This window comes from Dendrobates tinctorius, unplaced genomic scaffold (assembly GCF_039654945.1).
Source record: "Dendrobates tinctorius isolate UK_male_01 unplaced genomic scaffold, ASM3965494v1 ptg000455l, whole genome shotgun sequence".
Classification (NCBI taxonomy): Eukaryota; Metazoa; Chordata; class Amphibia; order Anura; family Dendrobatidae; genus Dendrobates; species Dendrobates tinctorius.
This window is the reverse complement of record NW_027362117.1, coordinates 2,937,871-2,956,231: the sequence shown is the minus strand read 5'-3', so window position 1 is coordinate 2,956,231 and position 18,361 is coordinate 2,937,871. Positions and strand designations below refer to the sequence as shown.

The 18,361-nt window shown below is 47.4% G+C and overlaps 1 protein-coding gene across 10 annotated transcripts in view; it reads left to right on the top strand.

Annotated features, from left to right (window-relative positions):
* Positions 1-18,361, top strand: part of IL5RA (interleukin 5 receptor subunit alpha) — a 110,521-nt gene that overhangs the window by 26,689 nt on the left and 65,471 nt on the right. For 4 of the 10 annotated variants that reach the window (XM_073564420.1, XM_073564414.1, XM_073564421.1 and 1 more), the window contains one exon: positions 6,964-7,092. The exons of 3 other annotated variants lie outside the window; for them this stretch is intronic. The gene's annotated coding sequence lies outside the window, so the exon portion shown is untranslated. Of the gene's footprint in view, positions 1-6,963; positions 7,093-8,176; positions 8,254-15,519; positions 15,663-18,361 lie in introns of those variants that run through there. 3 more of the 10 variants (XM_073564415.1, XM_073564422.1, XM_073564425.1) reach the window with 3 other exon arrangements.

Below are 18,361 nucleotides of genomic sequence, written 5' to 3'. Positions count from 1 at the left end.
GACATACAGGAACCGCGAGCGGTTCACCTCCTATAAGCAGGACTGTGCTGTAGAGGCCAGGACCCCTGATGTTCACGACGGGACCCCCCAGCAGCGGACACGGCCAGTGTTACAGGCTGCCCGCTTCTGCTTCCAGGAGGGAAAACAGCTGCAGCAGCCAGCAGCTCAGTGTGAACAGGAGCATGCACTTCAGACTGCAGCAGAGGCACCACAGGTCCCAGAGTGCCCCACACAGGAGCAGGACAGTGTATGTGAGACTGTTTGTGCTGATGAGGCCGAGGCTGAGGCTGAAGCACAGACTGTGGCTGGTGATGCTCTGCCCATGGGGTCGGGGGTTGGAGGGGTTTCTGTATTGGACGTCGCACTGTCTGATAATGATGCTGCTTATGATAATGTGCATGATATGTGTGACTATCCCCCTTTGCCATCCAGTCCACAAGGTGTGACAGCCCCCCCTGCTGCAGGCCCTCTCCCTGTCAGTCAGCCCAGTGTGACCCGGCAGGTGCCCCCCAGGAATGCCTGGAGCCGCGGCGCCCCATCCTTCACTTCCAGCGCCAGGTATACCGGCCAGACATTCAAGCGTATTAATGTCGTGCGGTTTAAATACATAGGTGCCAAGGAGGATCTGCCACAACGCAGGTATGTGGTGAGAGAGCTGCTCTGCGGCCAGATGGGGTTTGTGGCAAATGAGATACTGGCGGTGTCTAATCTTCAGGACAGGCAGGGCTACGAGGTCAGCTTCAAGCTCATGTCTGACCTGGACAGATTCTGGGCCAATTACTCCAAGTTCAGAGATGCTGAGGGCTGGAATAAGTTTGTGTTGGTTCCTATCTCCAGGCCGGACACTGTCACAGCGAATATCACCTTCTGGAATGAGGCCGTTCCTCCACAGGACATCGAGGTGTGGCTCCGGAGACACTGTGACCTCGTCTCTGGACTCACCAAGGTCAGAGATGAGGATGGTATCTGGACAATGGGGTGGCGGGTCTTGGTAAAATTGCGGCAATGTGATAACATCACTGCCCACTTACCCAACTCCTTCTTCATTGGGAGGGAGAAGGGAAGGTGTTATTATCCCGGGCAACCCAGAAAGTGCTTCAAATGTGGTGGGAAAGGTCATCTGGCTAACACCTGTACGGTGGTGAAGTGCAGTCTGTGTGGGGCAATCGGCCATGTCGCTGCGGACTGCCGGGACGTCAGGTGCAACCTCTGTGGTAGGATGGGCCACCCTCACAGGGACTGTCCAGACGCCTGGCACAACATCTGCAGAGTCTTCCCTGATGAGTTAGTGATGGCAGGGGCAGAGGCTCAGGAGGATGAGGATGTGGTGGCAGGGACACATGAGGAGGAGTGTTTAATGTCAGGAGAGATGGTGACCAGCTCAGATGCCCACCAGGAGTCCACTCAGGCAGCACCAGAGAAGCCGGGTGCAGAGGGGAACATGGAGGTCGTCCATCAGGTCCAGCAGCCTCAGATAGCCCCCCTTCAGCATCACTGTCTGTATCTGATGACTGGAGCATTAATAATAATAAAAGGAAGAAAAAGAACACATCCTCCCGTAAACCTGAGGCAGAATATGACACTGGTCAGAGTGCTAGTAAGAAGGTTCAGAATTCTGCAGGAGTGATGGTCGTGTCCAACAAGTATGGAGTTTTATCTGACTCCAATGGTGACGATTATGAGGAAGAGTTGAGGAAAGTTGATGCTGAGTGTGACAGGGACATAGAGGACCATCCCCCGCCAAAGCGGAAGCCCTTATCTGTGGACCCTCAGGTAGAGTCTGACATGGACACCAGTGGTGGACAGAACATCTCTGACTCATGATGATGGCTGTTACTCTGCTCCTTCTATATTGTGTTGTGATGGCGGGGTTCTCATTGACAGTGACCTCGAGCAATGTGAATAGCATTAAGCTGAGGAGAACTAGACATGCGGTGTATGAACATCTCAAATATCTGGACACAGATGTCATCTTCCTGCAGGAGACACGACTGACATCTCTGGGGCTTATGAGAGAGGCCGAGAGGGAATGGCGGTCCGGTCCTTCTTTCTGGTCACTGGCTGTGGAGCCTTACGCCGGGGTCGCTGTCCTGTTTAGCACCAATGATGTGACTGTGCATAGGATGACGGAGGTGGTCATGGGAAGATGTCTGGTCCTGGAAGTCACTATCCATGGGAGGCGACTCCGGCTTATTAACATCTATGGGCCACAGACAGTGACGGACAGGATCCAGCTGTTTAATGACGTCAAGCCTTACCTCTTCACTTCTCTTCCAGTGGTGATGGCGGGGGACTTTAATGCCATAATGACATCAGGTGACAGCTCCTCAGGCAGGGCAGTGACCAGGGACGGTAAGGTCCTACATAACGTCATAATGCAGGCAGGACTGACCGACGTTTTCACGCAGGGTGGGCGACAGCCAAAATTCACGTATTCATGTTCCAACAGGAGCAGTAGAATAGATTTTGCTTTTGTCAGTCCTACTGAGGCTGTCGGCGCCCTGAGTGAGAAGGTCGTCCCTTACTCTGATCACCTTGCCTTGTGCTTCTCTTTGGGTTCCTCTAACCGTCCGGACATTGGTAGAGGGTTGTGGAAGCTCAGTTCCAGTCTCCTGGATGATGCCTATGTTCAGAGCCGTGTTCACTCCCTTATCCAGCTTCATCTAGACAGGGTTGACTTCTATGACAACATGACCGACTGGTGGGAGGACGTCAAGGAGGATATCAGATCCCTCTTAAAGAGACTGTCAGTTAATAAAGGGAGGAGTAAGTATAGCCAGTACCTAAAGCTGCGCAAAGAATTGGAGTCACTGTATTCGGCGGGCGGGGATGACAAAGTGAAGATCGACCGGCTGAAATCTGAGATAAAGCAGTATCAGTATAGCAGGTATACCTCCCTGGTTCTTGAACGGGATTATGGGTCCTTGGGGGCCCCTGATCCCTTTGAGAATTGCAGGGAGAGGGTGGCCAAAAAAATGGTCACGGGTCTCACCGACTCCCAGGGTGTATTGCAGGATTCACGGGAGGGTATCCTGGAGGTGGTGAGATCTTACTATGCTGACTTGTTTCAGAGGAAAGTTTTGGATAAAGATAAGATGACTCATTTCTTGGAGGCAACTGCAGCGCCTGATACTAATGATCTGGACTTTTCTCCTTTGACAGCAGAATTAACGGTGGAGGAGGTTAAGGAGGCCATTGATAAGTTATATCTGAAGAAGGCACCAGGTCCAGATGGTATAACAGCAGAATTTTTTAAGAAATTCAGAGACCTCCTGGCTCCAATTCTTGTGGATGTGTATAGAAATTGTCTAGAAAATCACCTGATGCCTCCATCCATGAGAGTGTCCTCGTTAATTCTGCTGTCTAAAGGTAAAGAGCCGAGCGACATCAAGAACTGGAGGCCTATTGCCCTCTTGAATATGGACAGGAAGATTCTGGCAAAGATCCTATTTTCTAGATTAGTCTGTTTGTCCCCGGCACTGTTGGTAGGCTCTCAGTTTGGCACAGTAAAAGGGCGGAACATCTCTGGAGCAGTCATCTCGATACGGGAGATGTTTGAGAGATGTAAAGCTCTGCGGTGTGGGAGATATGTTGTTAGTCTGGACCAGGCTAAAGCCTTTGACAGGGTTGATCATGACTATCTGTGAGCCACTTTGTCAAAGTACGGTATTCCGGGACAATTTGTGGATTGGTTGAAGACGTTGTACAGAGAGGCGGTGAGCTTTCCTCTGATTAATGGTTGGCAGGGTGACACTTTTGGAGTTGGGGCGGGGGTGAGACAGGGCTGCCCAATGAGTCCGCTCCTGTATGTTTTTCCCCTAGACCCGTTTCTGAGGTCACTGCAGGAGTGCGATTTTCAGGGGGTGTCGGTCCCCCACTGCCCGCCTCTGAATGTTGTGCCTATGCGGATGATGTGACGCTGGTGATCTCCAATCCTCGTGAGGTGCAGATGTTATCTGCGTCCATCAGAAGCTACTCAGAGGCCTCCGGGTCTCTGGTTAACCTTGAAAAGAGCCAAGCTCTGTGGACATTAGATACTGAGCCCAGCTTTGATCTGCCGCAGTTTTCCAAAGCCTCCACCCATATTAAGATCCTAGGGGTTAAATTTGGGAGGGATGATAATGCCGCGCTAAATTGGGAGGAGAAATTGGAAACCGGAAATGCAAAGGTTCAGCGATGGAAGAACTGGAGGCTGACCTACAGAGAAAGGGTCACAATGTTGAAGACTTACCTGGTCCCCGTTTTCTTGTATGTCTCTGTCACTTTTCCTTTGCCAGAATCTTTCTCAGCGAGGCTCTTCAGCCTGTTCTTCCAGCTCTTGTGGGGGAATAGGTTGAACCTAATAAAGAGGGGAATAACGTACCTACGGCAGAGAGAGGGTGGGCTGGATATGTTGAATCCAAGGGTTTTCTTTGACTCCTTGTTTCTAAAGGTGAATTTTGGGAACATGGACTCAAACAGTAGCTCCCTGAGGGTAAATAGTGTCAGGTACTGGATATTGCCTTTTGCAGAATCTTGGGTGCGAGGCGGCAGTCTCAAGAGGAGGAGATGGACAGGTGACCACCTCCCCCAGTATCTGGACTATGGTCTGAAGTGTGTTAGGAGGTGGGGACTGGAGAGGTCTTACATTGAGAGCAGTACGAGAAGAGACCTGTATGCTCGTGTATGTAGGACTTTCTTCTACTCTCCACTGGCCCTGAGAGATTGTGTCACCACCACCCTGCAGGAAAGCCTTAGGTTCCTAAACGGGAAACGGCTACCTCCTAAACTGTTTGATGTCACTTGGCTTTCACTGCATAGTCGGCTCTTTGTCAGAGGGAACCTGAAACATCTGTGTGTCTCTGATCGGAATTGTCCCCTTGGTTGTCAGCAGGAGGAGACTATGGAGCACTTTATATGTGATTGCTGGGGAGGGAGGAAGATCTGGGAGGAAGTGTCAGATAATCTAAAAATCCCCAGACTGCGGACCCTAAAGTATCCCGACATAATCTATGGTGTCCCCTCCACTGTTAGTAACATCAACAGAGAGACGATGTACATTATAATCAGTGTCATCAAATATTATCACTGGCACATGAGAACCCGGGTGTCACTGCACAATGAGCTGTTCGATCACACCGCTGCCGCCAATCAGGTTATGTCAGAACTCCGGTGGATAAAATCACTGGAAGTTGGAAGGAGTCTAAGAAACATAACGTTATGGAGAAACATAAAATTCAGTTAGAAAAATATGATTTTTTTTTTTTTTATTTTATTTTTTTTTTTTTCTCTAACTTTCTTTTTCCATCCCCAGGTGTGGACACTTTAATTTATTTATGAATATGATCTGATTATGTAGTGCTGTGTATATATTACCTAAGTGGTTTGTGTTTTGTAATACTGGATGATTTTTGTTTATTATAATTGTATTTATGTTTGGTTTATAATAAAAATTGCCCCTATGTACAAGAATATAACTACTATAATACTGCCTCTATGTACAAGAATATAACTACTATAATACTGCCTCCTATGTACAAGAATATAACTACTATAATACTGCTCCTATGTACAAGAATATAACTACTATAATACAGCCCCTATGTACAAGAATATAACTACTATAATACTGCCCCTATGTACAAGAATATAACTACTATAATACTGCCCCTATGTACAAGAATATAACTACTATAATACTGCCTCCTATGTACAAGAATATAACTACTATAATACTGCCCCTATGTACAAGAATATAACTACTATAATACTGCCCCCTATGTACAAGAATATAACTACTATAATACTGCCCCCTATGTACAAGAATATAACTACTATAATACTGCCCCTATGTACAAGAATATAACTACTATAATACTGCCCCCTATGTACAAGAATATAACTACTATAATACTGCCTCCTATGTACAAGAATATAACTACTATAATACTGCCCCCTATGTACAAGAATATAACTACTATAATACTGCCCCTATGTACAAGAATATAACTACTATAATACTGCCTCCTATGTACAAGAATATAACTACTATAATACTGCCCCTATGTACAAGAATATAACCACTATAATACTGCCCCCTATGTACAAGAATATAACTACTATAATACTGCCCCTATGTACAAGAATATAACTACTATACTACTGCTCCTATGTACAAGAATATAACTACTATAATACTGCTCCTATGTACAAGAATATAACTACTATAATACTGCCCCTATGTACAAGAATATAACTACTATAATACTGCCCCTATGTACAAGAATATAACTACTATAATACTGCCCCTATGTACAAGAATATAACTACTATACTACTGCTCCTATGTACAAGAATATAACTACTATAATACTGCCCCTATGTACAAGAATATAACTACTATAATACTGCCCCTATGTACAAGAATATAACTACTATAATACTGCCCCCTATGTACAAGAATATAACTACTATAATACTGCCCCTATGTACAAGAATATAACCACTATAATACTGCCCCCTATGTACAAGAATATAACTACTATAATACTGCCCCCTATGTACAAGAATATAACTACTATAATACTGCCCCTATGTACAAGAATATAACTACTATAATACTGCCCCTATGTGCAAAAATATAACTACTATAATACTGCCCCCTATGTACAAGAATATAACTAACTACAGGGTGGGCCATGTATATGGATACACCTAAATAAAATGGGAATGGTTGGTGATATCAACGTCCTGTTTGTGGTACATTAGTATATGGGAGGGGGAAAACTTTTCAAGATGGGTGGTGACCATGGCGGCCTTTTTGAAGTTGGCCATTTTGGATCCAACTTTATTTTTTCCAATGGGAAGAGGGTCATGTGACACATCAAACTTATTGAGAATTTCACAAGAAAAACAATGGTGTGCTTGGTTTTAACGTAACTTTATTCTTTCATGAGTTATTTACAGGTTTCTCTTTGTTTACAGCCACTGACATGTCGCAGAGTTTAACACGTGAGGAGCGGATAGACATTGTGTTGCTGTCTGGTGAACGCAGAACCCGGGGTCACTGCAGCAGATTTCAATGCAAGAAAACTGTCACCATTCCCATGTTATGTAGGTGTATACATATACATGGCCCACCCTGTACTATAACACTGTCCTTTATATTGAGGTCTATATCTTCTTTATATGATGTTTTTCTGTATTGCAGGCGTAAGTGAGGTTTCATTTTTAGTAATAAATCAGGGTCTTCACCATTTCACTATCACGTCACTTTCAGCAGCGATTTGAAAATATGCCAAGTTTAATGTTATTTTATTCACAGTAGAGGAGGAATGCAAAGAGTAAAATCAAAGTTCACAGGAATACATTAATGTGTCATTACAGGTTATGGGTCTCCTGAGTTGTAAGACCCCATAATAGCTGAGCTGTGCCTGGTGCCCCAGCAGTAGTGCCGGATAATGGGACATGTGCACAGTATTTATTTCCTGAACATACAGGTGTCGTTACAGTGTATCAGGGCCGCCATCAGGGCATTACTGCCCTTACCAGCGTATGGGGCCCGATGAGCAGAGGGGGCCCGCAACAGGCCCTCTCTGTTTTGTTCATCGGGCCCCAGCGGCAGGATTCTGCCGGCTCAGTAACTGCCCATGTGTCCTCAGACGCATGGGCAGTTATAATTTGCTGCAGTGCTCCTGCATGGCAACATTTAACAGCCGCCGACCAATCACAGGCCAGCAGCTGACGTCAGGGGGCACGTCGCCGGCGTATGACGTCACTGTGCGCTTCAGATGCATCGACCAGAGGACACCGCTGGAGCTCGGCCAGGTGAGGAGAAACTTTTTTTTTTATTTTATAAAGCTGTGGCATGGGGGTGCATTATATTATGGGGTGCACTATACTATGGGGGTGCATTATACCACTATGGGTCTGCATTATACTATCATGGATGACTAAGGGGGTAATATGGAGAGACATGAGGCAGAATGAATGGACACGTGGGGTCCAGAATGTGGGATACTACTGCTGTAGGGGCTAATTAAAGGATATTATTTTGAGGATACTATTTTCAGTGTGGGAAGGAGAGGTTCTGCTACTGTGCAGGACGAAACGGTTCCTTTTTTCTTCATCTGGCGTAGTATAGAGGTTGGAGAAAAATTTGGGAATGTGCTCTAGATAACTGTGTTCTTTTCTGCAGAGACGAGTCCTGGCTGGAAGAAGTGATGGCGGTCTGAACTAGATGAAGATGAAAGACTTAAACTAGAGATGTCACCAGTGAGTCAGTATGTTACCTGTACACTTGCACTATATACTGTATACAGAGCTCCTGTGTATAATGTCACTGGCGATCACTGTATTACCTGTACACTATACACTATATACAGAGCTCCTGTGTATAATGTCACCAGCAGAGGCGTAGCTAGTGTTTTGGTTCGGGGGGGGGCGAAACTTCTGAGTGGGCCCCTAACCAGGTAACCTTGATTATAACTGGGTGACGCACCCTAGTAGTGGAGGAGAACCTCAGCAGGTGACCGCGCTGTTACTGAAAATAATTGCTATATAAAGACCAACATTGATATTACCATATGATCAGTGGTAGATACCCGTCTTACAGAACATACTGTATAAAAAATCACAGCACAGTTACAGATAATGACTTACCGCTGATGTTCTTTCTGAAGGAACCGTTCACTTTTCACGTCTTTTCCATCTAGCCCAGACCGACATGACGACTTCTCCAGCCAGGACTCGGCTACAAAGAATACAACAAAGACATGTTTCACTTCTCACATTTTCAGCACTGTCCAAAACAGGACTATCCCCAACCTGCACAAACTCCTCATCCTGCTGATGCCCCAATGCTGATCCGCTGCTGTCGTATGTGACCCTATTAATGCACCTGCTGTGTGGCCCTGTGTGACCTCTAAATTTTAAAGCAACCCTCTAGAAAATACTAAGGCCGGGTGCAAGTGCCCTAGAAAACTGTGCCCACATTTTGTCCCTTAGAACATAATAATGCTTTTTTTTTAACTCTATATTGTATATTGCACTCCCCATAGGCCGACTATATACTGTACATAATGCACTCCCCATAGGCAGACTCTATAGTATAATGAATTCCACATAGGCAACCTCTGTAGTGTAATGCACCCCCATAGCCATCCTCTGTAGTATATGCAACCCCATAGTCACCCTCTGTATATGCACCCCCATAGCCACCCTCTGTATATGCACCCCCATAGTCACCCTCTGTATATGCACCCCCATAGCCACCCTCTGTATATGCACCCCCATAGTCACCCTCTGTATATGCACCCCCATAGTCACCCTCTGTATATGCACCCCATAGCCATCCTCTGTAGTATATGCAACCCCATAGTCACCCTCTGTATATGCACCCCCATAGTCACCCTCTGTATATGCACCCCATAGCCATCCTCTGTATATGCACCCCCATAGCCATCCTCTGTAGTATATGCAACCCCATAGCCACCCTCTGTATATGCACCCCCATAGTCACCCTCTGTATATGCACCCCCATAGCCACCCTCTGTATATGCACCCCCATAGCCATCCTCTGTAGTATATGTAACCCCATAGCCACCCTCTGTATATGCACCCCCATAGCCACCCTCTGTATATGCACCCCCATAGCCATCCTCTGTAGTATATGTAACCCCATAGCCACCCTCTGTATATGCACCCCCATAGTCACCCTCTGTATATGCACCCCCATAGTCACCCTCTGTATATGCACCCCATAGCCATCCTCTGTAGTATATGCAACCCCATAGTCACCCTCTGTATATGCACCCCCATAGTCACCCTCTGTATATGCACCCCCATAGTCACCCTCTGTATATGCACCCCCATAGCCATCCTCTGTAGTATATGCAACCCCATAGCCACCCTCTGTATATGCACCCCCATAGCCACCCTCTGTATATGCACCCCCATAGTCACCCTCTGTAGTATATGCAGCCCCATAGCCACCCTCTGTATATGCACCCCCATAGCCATCCTCTGTAGTATATGCATCCCCATAGCCACCCTCTGTATATGCACCCCCATAGTCACCCTCTGTAGTATATGCAGCCCCATAGCCACCCTCTGTATATGCACCCCCATAGCCACCCTCTGTATATGCACCCCCATAGCCACCCTCTGTATATGCACCCCCATAGCCATCCTCTGTAGTATATGCAACCCCATAGCCACCCTCTGTATATGCACCCCCATAGTCACCCTCTGTAGTATATGCACCCCCATAGCCATCCTCTGTAGTATATGCAACCCCATAGCCATCCTCTGTAGTATATGCAACCCCATAGCCACCCTCTGTATATGCACCCCCATAGTCACCCTCTGTATATGCACCCCCATAGCCATCCTCTGTAGTATATGCATCCCCATAGCCACCCTCTGTATATGCACCCCCATAGTCACCCTCTGTATATGCACCCCCATAGCCATCCTCTGTAGTATATGCATCCCCATAGCCACCCTCTGTATATGCACCCCCATAGTCACCCTCTGTAGTATATGCAGCCCCATAGCCACCCTCTGTATATGCACCCCCATAGCCACCCTCTGTATATGCACCCCCATAGCCATCCTATGTAGTATATGCATCCCCATAGCCACCCTCTGTATATGCACCCCCATAGTCACCCTCTGTAGTATATGCATTCCCATAGCCACCCTCTGTATATGCACCCCCATAGTCACCCTCTGTAGTATATGCAGCCCCATAGCCACCCTCTGTATATGCAGCCCCATAGCCACCCTCTGTATATGCACCCCCATAGCCACCCTCTGTAGTATATGCAACCCCATAGCCACCCTCTGTATATGCACCCCCATAGTCACCCTCTGTATATGCACCCCCATAGCCATCCTCTGTAGTATAATGTACCCCCATAGCCACCCTCTGTATATGCACCCCCATAGCCACCCTCTGTATATGCACCCCCATAGCCACCCTCTGTATATGCACCCCCATAGCCATCCTCTGTATATGCACCCCCATAGTCACCCTCTGTAGTATATGCATTCCCATAGCCACCCTCTGTATATGCACCCCCATAGTCACCCTCTGTAGTATATGCAGCCCCATAGCCACCCTCTGTATATGCACCCCCATAGTCACCCTCTGTAGTATATGCAGCCCCATAGCCACCCTCTGTATATGCAGCCCCATAGCCACCCTCTGTATATGCACCCCCATAGCCACCCTCTGTAGTATATGCAACCCCATAGCCACCCTCTGTATATGCACCCCCATAGTCACCCTCTGTATATGCACCCCCATAGCCATCCTCTGTAGTATAATGTACCCCCATAGCCACCCTCTGTATATGCACCCCCATAGTCACCCTCTGTAGTATATGCAGCCCCATAGCCACCCTCTGTATATGCAGCCCCATAGCCACCCTCTGTATATGCACCCCCATAGCCACCCTCTGTAGTATATGCAACCCCATAGCCACCCTCTGTATATGCACCCCCATAGTCACCCTCTGTATATGCACCCCCATAGCCATCCTCTGTAGTATAATGTACCCCCATAGCCACCCTCTGTATATGCACCCCCATAGCCACCCTCTGTATATGCACCCCCATAGCCACCCTCTGTATATGCACCCCCATAGCCATCCTCTGTATATGCACCCCCATAGTCACCCTCTGTAGTATATGCATTCCCATAGCCACCCTCTGTATATGCACCCCCATAGTCACCCTCTGTAGTATATGCAGCCCCATAGCCGCCCTCTGTATATGCATTCCCATAGCCACCCTCTGTATATGCACCCCCATAGTCACCCTCTGTAGTATATGCAGCCCCATAGCCACCCTCTGTATATGCAGCCCCATAGCCACCCTCTGTATATGCACCCCCATAGCCACCCTCTGTAGTATATGCAACCCCATAGCCACCCTCTGTATATGCACCCCCATAGTCACCCTCTGTATATGCACCCCCATAGCCATCCTCTGTAGTATAATGTACCCCCATAGCCACCCTCTGTATATGCACCCCCATAGCCACCCTCTGTATATGCACCCCCATAGCCACCCTCTGTATATGCACCCCCATAGCCACCTTCTTTATATGCACCCCCATAGCCATCCTCTGTATATGCACCCCCATAGCCATCCTCTGTAGTATAATGTACCTCCATAGCCACCTTCTTTATATGCACCCCCATAGCCATCCTCTGTATATGCACCCCCATAGCCATCCTCTGTAGTATAATGTACCTCCATAGCCACCTTCTTTATATGCACCCCCATAGCCATCCTCTGTATATGCACCCCCATAGCCATCCTCTGTAGTATAATGTACCTCCATAGCCACCTTCTTTATATGCACCCCCATAGCCATCCTCTGTATATGCACCCCCATAGCCATCCTCTGTAGTATAATGTACCTCCTTAGCCACCTTCTTTATATGCACCCCCATAGCCATCCTCTGTATATGCAGCCCCATAGCCATCCTCTGTAGTATAATGTACCTCCATAGCCATCCTCTGTATATGCACCCCCATAGCCATCTTCTGTAGTATAATGTACCTCCATAGCCACCTTCTTTATATGCACCCCCATAGCCATCCTCTGTATATGCAGCCCCATAGCCACCCTCTGTATATGCACCCCCATAGCCATCCTCTGTAGTATAATGTACCTCCATAGCCACCTTCTTTATATGCACCCCCATAGCCATCCTCTGTATATGCAGCCCCATAGCCATCCTCTGTATATGCACCCCCATAGCCATCCTCTGTAGTATAATGTACCTCCATAGCCACCTTCTTTATATGCACCCCCATAGCCATCCTCTGTATATGCACCCCCATAGCCATCCTCTGTAGTATAATGTACCTCCATAGCCACCTTCTTTATATGCACCCCCATAGCCATCCTCTGTATATGCACCCCCATAGCCATCCTCTGTAGTATAATGTACCTCCATAGCCACCTTCTTTATATGCACCCCCATAGCCATCCTCTGTATATGCACCCCCATAGCCATCCTCTGTAGTATAATGTACCTCCTTAGCCACCTTCTTTATATGCACCCCCATAGCCATCCTCTGTATATGCACCCCCATAGCCATCCTCTGTAGTATAATGTACCTCCATAGCCATCCTCTGTATATGCACCCCCATAGCCATCTTCTGTAGTATAATGTACCTCCATAGCCACCTTCTTTATATGCACCCCCATAGCCACCCTCTGTATATGCAGCCCCATAGCCACCCTCTGTATATGCACCCCCATAGCCATCTTCTGTAGTATAATGTACCTCCATAGCCACCTTCTTTATATGCACCCCCATAGCCACCCTCTGTATATGCACCCCCCATAGCCACCCTCTGTATATGCACCCCCATAGCCACCCTCTGTATATGCACCCCCATAGCCATCCTCTGTAGTATATGCACCCCCATAGCCACCCTCTGTATATGCACCCCCATAGCCACCCTCTGTATATGCACCCCCATAGCCACCTTCTTTATATGCACCCCCATAACCACCCTCTGTAGTATAATGTACCCCCATAGCCACCCTCTGTAGTGTAATGTACCCCCATAGCCATCCTCTGTAGTATATGCAGCCCCATAGCCACCCTCTGTATATGCACCCCCATAGCCATCCTCTGTAGTATATGCACCCCCATAGCCACCCTCTGTATATGCACCCCCATAGCCACCTTCTTTATATGCACCCCCATAACCACCCTCTGTAGTATAATGTACCCCCATAGCCATCCTCTGTAGTATATGCAGCCCCATAGCCACCCTCTGTATATGCACCCCCATAGCCACCCTCTGTATATGCACCCCCATAGCCACCGTCTTTATATGCACCCCCATAGCCATCCTCTATTGCACCCCCATAGCCACCCTCTGTATATGCACCCCCATAGCCACCCTCTGTATATGCACCCCCATAGCCACCCTCTGTATATGCACCCCCATAGCCACCCTCTGTATATGCACCCCCATAGCCACCCTCTGTATATGCACCCCCATAGCCACCTTCTTTATATGCACCCCCATAGCCATCCTCTGTATATGCACCCCCATAGCCACATTCTTTATATGCACCCCCATAGCCACCCTCTGTATATGCACCCCCACAGCCACCCTCTGTATATGCACCCCCATAGCCACCCTCTGTATATGCACCCCCATAGCCACCCTCTGTATATGCACCCCCATAGCCACCCTCTGTATATGCACCCCCATAGCCATCCTCTGTATATGCACCCCCATAGCCATCCTCTTTATATGCACCCCCATAGCCACCCTCTGTATATGCACCCCCATAGCCACCCTCTGTATATGCACCCCCATAGCCACCCTCTGTATATGCACCCCCATAGCCACCCTCTGTATATGCACCCCCATAGCCATCCTCTGTATAAGCACCCCCCATAACCTCCCTCTGTATTGAATCCCCATAGCCATCCTCTGTATATGCACCCCCATAGATACCCTATGCATATGCACCCCCATAGCCATCCTCTGTAGGATAATGCACCACTCCCCCATAAACTAAATACTCACCTCTCTTCCTCCTGGTTCCTGTGCTGCTCCCGCTCATCTCCGACTGCAGACGCCGGGTACTGACGTCATCGCGCCCCCTGTCAGTGTCGGCGACGTCAGACGCTGACGGGGATGATGAGAGAAGGAGCGCTTGCTCCTTCTGTCATCAATGCGGTCAGCTGTGTCGGCATGTAGCCGACACCGCTGACCCTGCGATGATGGGCGGGGGACCCACTGCTGGCACTGGGCCCCCCCCCCGCCTGCTCAGGGACCCATAGCGGCCGGATGGCAGAGGAGGGAGATTGATTATTCCTGCTCTGCCACAAAATGCATCTGTAGCGTATCGCCAGGTGGGCCCCCTGAGAGTGCGGGGCCACCCCCCCGGTAGCTACGCTACTGGTCACCAGTGATCACTGTATTACCTGCACACGGACACTGTATACTAAATACAGATCTGTGTATAATGGCATTTAGTATTGTTTTTTTTTCTATTAATGATCAGTATTGTAGTATTCGGTCACTATGTGGTGGTAATATGATGTGGTCTGGTCATGGTGTGGCGGTACAACCCTTGTGATATTATTGGTCATTTTAAAAATTGAAAGATACATAACAATATACCTAAATTGTATTGGATATTTTAACAAATGTTTAGTAAGTTAGAGTAGAGTAGAGCCCGGTCAAAAGAGTCTACCTTGTTGTGGTGGCGTATTAAAAAATCTTTTGGCCGAAACAAAAAAGCTGCTGACTATGTGTGTGGTGATGGGAACTCTAAATGTGTGATGGGGAGGACGTGGTGCAGAAGTGGAGTTTTTCCAAGAGAGGGTGGTGGGACTGTGGAAGGTTCGAGGGGTGGATGTGGGGCTGGGGTGGAGCCTGGGTGGAGTTTCAAGGGGGCCCCGAAAATTTTGCCAGTATGGGACCCCGTAATTCTTAGTGTCAGTCCTGCTTTATATCATTAGTCCTGATGTTGTGGTTGTGGTCTATGTTAGGGGCAGTGTCCTTGTGAGCGATTGCGATGAGCTGCAGGGAAAGTTTCACAATCTGGTTTTGGGAAATAATCTCTCAGTGAAGCAGTTGCTCAAACAGAGGAGGAGAGCGAACCTGGAGGACTGGTGTGAGAAGCGAGGTGAGAAATATTAAGGAGATATAAAGGACCCAACATGAGAAGCATGGGAGATCACATCCATGATCAGTAACTCCACAGATAACAGTGAGTGAGTACAGAGAATGTAGTAGATGTTACCTGCAGTCGTATACCCTCATTATAATCTGCCTATGCATTCTACATTATGTGTACTCAGAGTTATCACTGTTATCTGTGGTGTTACATAGGTCTGCAGGTGACATCTACTACATTATCTGCACTCCGAGAGCTATCACTGTGTTATATGTGGTGTTACATAGGACTGCAGGTGAAATCTACTACATTATCTGTACTCAGACAGTTATTAATGTGTTATCTCTGGTGTTACATAGGACTGCATGTGACTAATGTGTTATCTCTGGTGTTACATAGGACTGCATTGACATCTACTACATTATCTGTACGCAGAATTATCACTGTGTTATCTGTGGTGTTACATAGGACTGCAGGAGTCATCTACTGCTTTATCTGTACCCAGAGAGTTATTACCGTGTTATCTCTGGTATAGCCTCCCGTATACATTGTGAACCCCTATATAGCCTCATGTATACAGTGTGAGTCCCTATATAGCCTCCTGTATAGTGTGAGCCCCTATATAGCCTCCTGTATACAATGTGAGGCCCTCTATGTAGCCTCTCCTATACAGTGTGAGCCTCTATATAGCCTCCTGTATACAGTGTGAGCCCCTATATATCCTCCTATATACAGTGTGAGCCCCTATGTATCCTGTATACAGTGTGAGCCCCTATATAGCTTCTTGTTATATACAGTGTGAGCCCCTATATAGCCTCCTGTATACAATGTGAGGCCCTGTATATAGCCTCCCCTATACAGTGTGAGCCTCTATATAGCCTCCTGTATACAGTGTGAGTCCCTATGTAGCCTGTATACAGTGTGAGCCCCTATGTAGCCTGTATACAGTGTGAGCCCCTATATAGCTTCTTGTTATATACAGTGTGAGCCCCTATATAGCCTCCTGTATACAATGTGAGGCCCTCTATATAGCCTCCCCTATACAGTGTGAGCCTCTATATAGCCTCCTGTATACAGTGTGAGTCCCTATGTAGCCTGTATACAGTGTGAGCCCCTATGTAGCCTGTATACAGTGTGAGCCCCTATATAGCTTCTTGTTATATACAGTGTGAGCCCCTATGTAGCCTCCTGTATACAGTGTGAGCCCCTATGTAGCCTCCTGTATACAGTGTGAGCCCCTATGTAGCCTCCTGTATACAGTGTGAGCCCCTATGTAGCCTCCTGTATACAGTGTGAGCCCCTATGTAGCCTCCTGTATACAGTGTGAGCCCCTATGTAGCCTCCTGTATACAGTGTGAGCCCCTATGTAGCCTCCTGTATACAGTGTGAGCCCCTATGTAGCCTCCTGTATACAGTGTGAGCCCCTATATAGCTTCTTGTATACAGTGTGAGCCCCTATGTAGCCTCCTGTATACAGTGTGAGCCCCTATGTAGCCTCCTGTATACAGTGTGAGCCCCTATATAGCTTCTTGTTATATACAGTGTGAGCCCCTATGTAGCCTCCTGTATACAGTGTAAGCCCCTATATAGCTTCTTGTTATATACAGTGTGAGCCCCTATGTAGCCTCCTGTATACAGTGTGAGCCCCTATATAGCCTCCTGTATACAGTGTAAGCCCCTATATAGCTTCTTGTTGTATACAGTGTGAGCCCCTATGTAGCCTCCTGTATACAGTGTGAGCCCCTATGTAGCCTCCTGTATACAGTGTGAGCCCCTATGTAGCCTCCTGTATACAGTGTAAGCCCCTATATAGCTTCTTGTTATATACAGTGTGAGCCCCTACAGTGGGGAAAAAAAGTATTTAGTCAGTCAGCAATAGTGCAAGTTCCACCACTTAAAAAGATGAGAGGCGTCTGTAATTTACATCATAGGTAGACCTCAACTATGGGAGACAAACTGAGAAAAAAAAATCCAGAAAATCACATTGTCTGTTTTTTTTTCATTTTATTTGCATATTATGGTGGAAAATAAGTATTTGGTCAGAAACAAAATTTCATCTCAATACTTTGTGATATATCCTTTGTTGGCAATGACAGAGGTCAAACGTTTTCTGTAAGTCTTCACAAGGTTGCCACACACTGTTGTTGGTATGTTGGCCCATTCCTCCATGCAGATCTCCTCTAGAGCAGTGATGTTTTTGGCTTTTCGCTTGGCAACACGGACTTTCAACTCCCTCCAAAGGTTTTCTATAGGGTTGAGATCTGGAGACTGGCTAGGCCACTCCAGGACCTTGAAATGCTTCTTACGAAGCCACTCCTTCGTTGCCCTGGCGGTGTGCTTTGGATAATTGTCATGTTGAAAGACCCAGCCACGTTTCATCTTCAATGCCCTTGCTGATGGAAGGAGGTTTGCACTCAAAATCTCACGATACATGGCCCCATTCATTCTTTCATGTACCCGGATCAGTCGTCCTGGCCCCTTTGCAGAGAAACAGCCCCAAAGCATGATGTTTCCACCACCATGCTTTACAGTAGGTATGGTGTTTGATGGATGCAACTCAGTATTCTTTTTCCTCCAAACACGACAAGTTGTGTTTCTACCAAACAGTTCCAGTTTGGTTTCATCAGACCATAGGACATTCTCCCAAAACTCCTCTGGATCATCCAAATGCTCTCTATCAAACTTCAGACGGGCCCGGACATGTACAG